Raw genomic sequence first — 9,069 nt, 5'->3', positions numbered from 1 at the left:
AGTGCAAAAGCACATGTCGAAAAAACACTTTATCGCGTTCCATTTTTCACAAAGCAAAAGAAATTGTTGTTTAGGAAAATAATTGTGTATGCTGACTGAATGTTATCGAGAAATGTCGAAATTAATCACAAACTACCTGTTTCGTTAGTAATGACTACTAGAACTGTTTGCATTGCCATCTAACATTTGCGGGCGGAAACTAAGTTAAGGTCCTAATAATATAATATTGTAGTAACTTTTTATACAGTAGTATAAAATAGTAGAAAATTAATTTCGAATTATCGTGCCGCACTTACATTATTACGCTGAGCGGTTTCATCTATATTTTGCAGTTTAAGACGCAAACGAACTCTAAGATTTTTCTTCCTTAAACCTTAAGTGGGCAATATAAAGCACTTTTTATCAAGTGAGGAATTAGCGTAGTGTTTAAGGCGATGGACCATAATCCAGAAGATGTCTTCAGTTTGAGTTCGAAGTGCTCATCAGTGCTGAGTGAATTTTCAAACGTAATGCAGTGTGAAAATTGTTAAATTGTAAAATTAGGTAAAATTGTTAAATCCATAATAAAAAAAATCATGTAGACGCGAGAAGTTCGCCCGGATAGAAATTATCGCAGAGCATTGTTGCCGTTTTATCGCGCATCCGATTGGCCGTTGTGCGATGAGCGCAAACAGCAGAGCGAGCGCGGCTGTCATCGTGTCGAAGTCGCATGATGGTTATGCAAAAAGGGTTATCTAAATAGTAAATAGGAGATGAAACGCTATAAAATTGTCGGTTATATCGAAATCTATCGAGTTGAGCCATCTTTTCCGCGATGCCGATTGGCTGTTCCCAGACGGCTAGATTCGCACCGCATGCAGCTGTCAGTCGCAGCGGTGACAGATCAGAGGTTGTGTTGTACTCATGGACATAGTATACATGGACTCCGAATGCCCTATGTTCTATTGTCTAATAGAGTGAAGCCAACATCTAGAAAGAGAGCGAAAATAGAGGGGCTATAGCTTTCTTCCTATTTTGTCACTTTTTGTTGCGTGTGCATCCATTTCTCGTTTCCATAATATTATAGAGCGCAACAACACCTCGACTAGACAGGCAAATAAAAGTGTTACTTATATCTTATTGCACACTTTGTCTGTGCAGAAAGAGATAGAGAACAAAGGGACTGTACATATTGGCTTCTCTTTTCTGACTGTATGCGGAGTCTATATATATTATGCTTATGGTCTCTTCATACATGTTGGCTTCACTTTTCTGGCCGTATGCGGGGTTCATCATGTATACTATGGTTGTACTCGAATGTGAATGCAGATTATAGGTTTGTATATGAGAGACAGGGAGAGACAAGGAAAGGCAGGAAGATACAAGGAGAGACATAGAGAGACGGAGAGAGACAGAGAGAGAGGGAGAAACAGGTAGAGACGGGGAGAGATGGGGAGAGGCAGGGAAAGACAGGGACAGACAGGTAGACAGAAGGAAAGGGACACAGGGACACAGGGAAAGACAGAAAGAAACAGGAAAAGACGGGGAGAGACAGGGAAAGACAGAGAGAGACAGGGAAAGACGGGAAAAAAACAGGGAATACAGGGAGAGACAAGGAGAGACAAGGAGAGACAAAGAGAGACAGAGAGAGATAGGGAGAGACAGGGAGAGACAGGAAGAAACAGGAAGAGAGGGAGAGGCAGGGAGAGACGGGGTGAGACGGGGAGAGATGGGGAGAGACAGGAAAAGACAAGGAAAGGGAGGGAGAGACAGGGAGAAACAGACAGAGACGGGGAGAGACAGAGAAAGACAAGGGAAGATAGGGCGAGACAGGGAGAGAAGGGGAAAGACAAGGAAAAACAGGGAGAGACAGAGAGAGACAAGAGAAGCAGAGAGAGGTAGGGAGAGACAGAGAGAGATTGGGACAGGCAATGCAGATTATAGGTTTGTGTGTGAGTTTTTCGCGACGTAATTAAAGTATAATAAAGTATTAAGAAAGGAGATGGAAGGCGCGCGCATAGCGCGTACTGTGTACTAGTCCTATCAGAAAAAGTGCGTGTTAACTAAATCTCGAATGTATCGAAGTGGGTAAAGCCTCTTTTCCACGATGCTAATTGGCCGTCTCGACCATCTCGATTGTCTCGATCCCGTCGCAGTTGAATTCATGCCGCTTGCAGCTGTTAGCCGCGGTGACCAGGTTGTGTTGTTTGCGTCATATAAATTTGATATTTATTGTAATCCCAGCAAACACAATGTTACATGTAACATACATGTTAGTTGTAATTTCTTACTCTACAAACAATATAACTGTTATATAATATACGTGTTATATAATAATTACATTATTGAATAGGAAATTACAACTAACATGTATGTTATATGTAACATTGTATTTGCTGGGAATATAATTTGTAAAAACGAGTATTGTAATATAAATTATAAATAGTACAACGAAGAGGCTAAAGTGGCGCGCGCGAAACGCGCGCTATGTGGTGTTCTAGTCCACTCTAAAAAAGGCATGTAAGAGATTTAATTGTTGCCGCTTTTCCGCGATGCTGATTGGTTCTCTCACTTAGCTCACTTCATGTGAGCTGCGGTTTGCTTTGTGTCGTTTGCGCCTGTCAAATTATCAGGCAAATAACTGTCATCGCGTTGGTTAGCTCATGAAGAAAAGAATACAGAAAAGATATAAATTATAAGAATAGAAGAATAGAGAATAGAAGGGTAGAGGAGAAAAAGGAAAAAGAAGGGGCAGACAAAGAGAGAAACATATTATTTAGGCAAAAATAAGGGTAAGAATAAGGTAATTTAAAAGGTCATTAGACATATAGTGATAAAGATGCTAAATAACGCGCGCGCCTGTAAAGTTCTAGTTAGTGCAAAATTAACATGTGCCGGTAAGTAAAATATTTATATAAATATCATGGAACTCTTATGACATCATAAAATGATGATTTTTGCATAGACAATAAACTATATTTCTTAAAATATTATCATAATTTTTTTCTAATTTCTTACATGTTATTCAACATTTTTTGTTCCTTTTTAGATTTTCTTCTATTATTGTCTCCGCCCAAGTAGCAGACTCACGTCAAAATGACATCAAAAACATCATAGCTGGTCGAATGACATCAAGTGACTAAATAACGACGTCTTTAAGACGTCTTTTTGTGAGTCTAATATGTCTAATATGTCTAATATGTCTTAATGACATATTAGTGACGTTTAGAGACGTCATAAAACGTCATTAAGTCGTCTAAAATGTCATCATCGGTCAGTGACATTAGACCGTCATTTTGACGACACTTTCACGACATTTTTGGTCATTTCTTGGTCATTTTTGGTCATGAACCTGACCAGATTTGGACGTCATTTTGACGTGAGTCTGTTACCTGGATGATTTCCTGATATCAAATATTTCATACAACGTTTTCGGATTTATAAGAAAATATGAAAAACACGACATATTTTAAAGGAGAAAATCACAAATTATGAGAAAATAATATAGGAAAATTTATTTTCTCATTGTATTTTATAAGTATTTATAAGTATTTATGAGAAGCCCCGTCGCGAAAAATTAATTGTTTTACCATTTAAAAAAATCATTGAAAGTAAATGGCTTTTTTAATGGTGTTTTGAATGACAAATTGAATGAATTTTTGCCAATAGTAATATTTTAACACTGAGTGATTTTACCACTGTCAGTGGTCAGTGGTACCAAATATATAAAATATTATTAACATACGGGCATACACAAATACAGTTACACGCACTCCCATATAACTTAATTTTATTAAAATAATTAAAAAAAAACTAGTATATCATATTTTGCGGCGCTTCACTTATATTCTGCGTTCGGTTTCGAACTCGAACTGCGCCGGTCACTCAGCCCATTTCCTAATCTTTGTCTTAGTCTTCGTTGCTATTGCTCCATCTTAGTGATCAAACAACTAGTAATGATTCAAATGGCTCTGACGAAATCTTCATAACTTATGCTTATGTAATATATCTTCATGTGCTTACAAAATATTGTAATGATATATTTACTAACAGATATTGAGAACGAAAACAGTTAATATGCGATGGATATTAATATAATATATATTGGCGAAATAGTAACGCGATTATTGCTTTTATATTTTTAACTTAATATTATTGTGCATTTAAGAATAAATGATAAGTTAGTTTGAAAAATACATGCAATAATTTATGTATATATACAGGGTGTCCCAGACCACCCTTATCACACTTTGTGAGAACGTAGAACGGATTGAGTCAATTTTGGCGTCAATTTGACGCCAAGTTATGTACGTTGTGACCGTTATTCCTCGCGAGATTACGCGAGGAGGACGGAGAAAACTTCGTCCCCGCGACGCGGCAATGGCCGACCTCGTCGGCTGCTCACTCGATCGCTGTGGTAGAGTGGCGTAGTTCTTTACTAGCGAATCTTTGTCTATTACACACGTGAGAGGAAGGTAGGAGAGGCGATTGAGTAACGACTCTTATTCAAAATTCTCACTCAGATTCAAACAGTTAACAATTTATTATGGTCGACGTAGAAATGGCAAAATATTATACTACTGATCGAATGGTATTCTTATTAATAAGTTTCCAATGGTAACTAATATACTATTGATCGAATGATATTCCTACTGGAGTGTATTCAATAGTAAAATGTTCTACCACTAACCGAAAGATTTTCCTACTGAAAACTTCAAGTAGTAAAATCATTCGTTAATGACAACGCCATTGGGTAATATGATTTTATCATTAGTCCAAATGATTTTAGCGCTCATCTCAATGGTAATACCATTAACACTTTTCGCGACGTTTATTCTATGAGTAATTATAAAAAATGAGAAAATTTTCTACCAGAGTGTCTAAAAAATGGATGCAAAAAGGTTAAAAATATCTTATTTCAAACGTTTTTAAGACGTTATCAAAAGGTATTTTAAAGACATCTGAAATAAGAGGTCTTTAAGACATTTTCAAAAAATATCTTAGAAACGTCTTAAAAACATCTTATTTCAAATGTCTATGACGTTTATGATGTCTTTATGACGTCTTTAAATGATATTTTTAAAACTATGTATGACTGTCTATATTATCGACTATGATTTATATATACTGTTGCTATGGCAAATATTATAACGATCTGGGTGCCGCTATGAGATCGAAATAGAGAAACAAACGTATGAAACGAAATGATGACCCATGATACCCTTATAGAAATATCACTAAGAATCATTGATAATTACTTATTTTCAGTTTTAAAAATACTGGATAATAAGTAATTATCAATGATTCTTAGTATGATATTTCTATAAGAGTAAAATATAAGATTTTTTTATTTAAACAAAGCAATTAAACATTAGTTTGTTTAGACTACTATAATGATTAAACTTATTAATTCTTTTTTATAAGACTATCAGTACGGAAAAAGTGTATAAAGACGTAATGAACAGAATGTATTTAAAGACGTAAATGTAGTATTAGATTTGGTCTCCGGGTTTGAGCCGCGTAGATTCTTCTTCGACGAAAGACGTAAATGCAGTGTTTGCTTACAACGTTATGATCATATATAATTTCAAAATTATCGTAACTTACAAGTCAGTGTCAAAGTTTGTTCGTAAAGATGTTCTATACAATGTCAAAAATGACATATTTGAAAACATTATATATTATTGAATAATGTCATAATAATATTATTATAATATTTTTTGTTTATTAAGCGTTACCGTTCCGAGGAAGCACGCAAGTAACATATCTAACAATAATCTATAATTTTATTTACGTAAGTAAAATAAATCGTTACATCACATCGCAAAAGACTGAAACATTCAAGACCTGAACATATCTGATTATACAAACGTTTAAATCGTTCTAGTTCAATTATTATTAAAAAACCTATAAAATTCTTTAGAAGAGAGAGAGAGAAAGTTATCACAATTTTTCTTTATTTATTATATTATACTTATGCCTGTTTCTATCAACATCGATTAAATCTTAACCTGAATTAAAGTCTTTTTATATGAATAGAATTCAAATGCAAATTAAAAAGTTTAACTCACGTTAATAAAAAAAATTATTATAGAAATTGTATGTAAATGTCATATAGTTTCAACAATCGCACTTATTTACTTACCTTATACAACTTAGTGTATTTACGTTCTGCCGTCCCACTGTCGTCAGGGCAACGTTCACAAAGTTGAAAAAGCAGCAACTGAGCACAGGAGACTCGTATGAATACTGTCAACCATCATTGATTGCAGCAACAAGTGTGGCCAAGCAATCGCGACTAATCGCTTTATCCGCACCGAGATCATATCTCTGAACAGCTGATAATCTCTCGCGCGATTGATTTTATATCTCTACCAACTTCCGTGAACTTGCGATATGTCGGATAAATATAATGATCGACATGCTGGGTGATGGCAACTACTCTCGCGATACTAGACTACTGATTATATTCAGACGATTATCGTTTCGCAGCAGGTCATCGACGCGAAGAAGCGCGCACTAGCTAAATATCAGTACACACGTCTCACCCCGTCTTGTTCTGTTTCTCCACTAAAAACCTATGGCGACGGCGCGACAACGACAGCAGCAGTGGTGGTACGTCACGCGTGCGTCTGTCATCGAAGAGAAAAGCGCGCGCGCACGTAAGCTTGCTAACGCGGAGCTTTCAAACCCCAAATATTCTCTAGTGCTTAATCAGAAACAGACGAATAAAATGTATTAAAAGGAACTTTTGAACTCTCAATAACTTTTAACAAAAAAAATCAAACTTTTGAAACTTCCTACTATAAACTTCTATGTTTGAATAACAGGAAGGAATATAAGAATAAAATAGATCTTTATTCCACAAATTCAGCACTTAATTTATATCAAGTAATCTCGATATTAATAACATATTACAACATTGTGTTACTACCCACACAGCACAACATCTTTCAAAAAGCTTTCCGGAAAATAACTTGGAAATTGAAATATAACATTAGAATAATTCAGAAATATTTGTAAAACGTTTCATCAAAATCTTTTTCAATAAATATTTCAGAAATCATTTATAATAAGCGTTGATTTATAAATATTCAACAAACACAGACATAACTGCTATATAATATAAAAATAACAAGATTAGCCAGCGAGAAATGACTCGTCCATCGACGTCGAAACGATGTACGCTGGATACGTGTTACGCCCTTATAGAAATATCATAGAAGAATCATTGATAATTACTTATTTTCAGTATTAAAAATACTGGATAATAAGTAATTATCAATGATTCTTAGTATGATATTTCTATAAGGGCGCCTATGTTATATAGAAGTTATATTCTGTTTTTGCTGGGTTTATACGTAAATTTAATTAATTAATTTAATTAAATCTTATATGGTTAGGTGAATTTTTTAATTTTTAAATATTTTTTTAATTGTACTCTTTTATAATTACTCAAAGTTTATAGTTTATTTTATGACTTTATCTATTTAATAATAATAAACAATAAAAAACAGTTAACAATAAAAAAGTTTTACTAGAAAAATTTAAAGATAACGAAATGGAATGTGCGGGATTTTGTAGACTTTATCTAAGGGTTAAATTAACAATAAAAATACGCAAAAAACATAATTTTTATTAAAACTAAATCATTTTATTAAATCATGTTATCAAAAAATTATATTATTGTGTTAATTACAACACATATAGACAAAATGTAAGACGTTCATATCAATTGAAGAAGTGGTCTAGTGCCTAGAGCAACAGACCCACACAGCAGGAATGTCCCAAATATATCATAGGGTTATCTTGAAGATATCACATATCCCAAATATATCTTTAGGATGTCTCTATGATATATTTTGGACACCTCTGCTGTGTGGGGACTTATAATCCAGAGATGCCTCAGAGGTCCAAGTTCGAGTCTCACCAGTGCCAATAAAGAATTTTTAAATGTAATATAACATTGGAATCAAGTAATCTAAAATTCGCAAGTAAAATCAGCAAACACTGTAACATTTACGAATAGTTTCTAAACATAAAAATGCGAATAGTTTCTATGTATAAAAAAAAAGTATCGAAAATATTTCTCATACATTTTTTAAACATTTTAGTAATATTTTAGATACATTTCAGATAGTACATCAAAGCGGACATTTTATTGTATCTGAAAGATATCTAAAACATGTCTGAAATATTTCTTTGAAATATTTCATATTTTATTGAAAACTTTTTGAAGGCTTTCTGAAATATGTTAGTGCTGTGTGGGAGAGAGGTACTATGTTATATAATAATTATATAGTGTGTTTGCTACGCGCGCGCACGGATATTTCTTTATGCCAATTCATAATATTATTTAATGAACATTTAATCATTAAGTCCGTATTATCTAGTAATTAGTACATGATTTTCTAATTTAATTACTGATACAATCAATATTATTTAATATATCATTAAAATTGTAATTGATATTCATTGATATATTATTTTATTATTGATATATTATTAATATATTATTATTTTATTATTAATATATTATTAATATATTATTATTTTATTATTAATATATTATTAATATATTATTTTATTTCCTATTATATTTTTAACCGCTGACAAACTAACGTTTTATATATAAACATTAATTTTGTTAATAATAAATTAAATATTTATTAATAAAAATGTAAAACTGATCATGCTTTCTTATTAGAATTCAATTATTGGCACATTAACTTTCCCAACAAACACAGAATATAGCAAAGAAATAACATGTAATATACCCAGTAAACACTAGATATTCCTAAAATATTTCATTCATATTCTAAAAGTTCCGAATATAGCGGGATAGTAAAAAAGTGTTCACAAGATGAACATGAAATAATCATGAAATATTTAAAATATTCTATGAACATTCCCAATAAGCAAGGAATATTAAATTAACGTTTAAAAACGTTAACTTCATGTGCATTGTTTGGACATTTTTTAATAATATTGCATTTATATTTTTTACATATTATTTTGTGATATGATTTTTCTGAATGTCGTTTAAACGTTTTAAAAACATTACAAAAAATATATTTTTCAAATGTTACT

The 9,069-nt window shown here is 32.8% G+C and overlaps 1 protein-coding gene across 3 annotated transcripts in view; it reads right to left on the bottom strand.

Annotated features, from left to right (window-relative positions):
- The window catches only part of LOC116852195 (transmembrane protein 8B-like), a 213,237-nt gene extending 206,616 nt beyond the window's left edge, over nt 1-6,621 (bottom strand). Inside the window, exon 1 of one of the 3 annotated variants that reach the window (XM_032832282.1) lies at nt 6,125-6,621. The gene's annotated coding sequence lies outside the window, so the exon portion shown is untranslated. The remainder of the gene's footprint in view (nt 1-6,124) is intronic. The other 2 variants (XM_032832281.1, XM_032832283.1) reach the window with 2 other exon arrangements.
- Nucleotides 6,622-9,069: the final 2,448 nt, after the last annotated feature.

Source organism: Odontomachus brunneus, unplaced genomic scaffold, assembly GCF_010583005.1.
Source record: "Odontomachus brunneus isolate Ranch 3 - 2012 unplaced genomic scaffold, Obru_v1 Obru_scaffold_206, whole genome shotgun sequence".
NCBI lineage: Eukaryota > Metazoa > Arthropoda > Insecta > Hymenoptera > Formicidae > Odontomachus > Odontomachus brunneus.
Note: the sequence above shows the minus strand (reverse complement) of the source record. Positions and strands in the feature narration are given on the sequence as shown.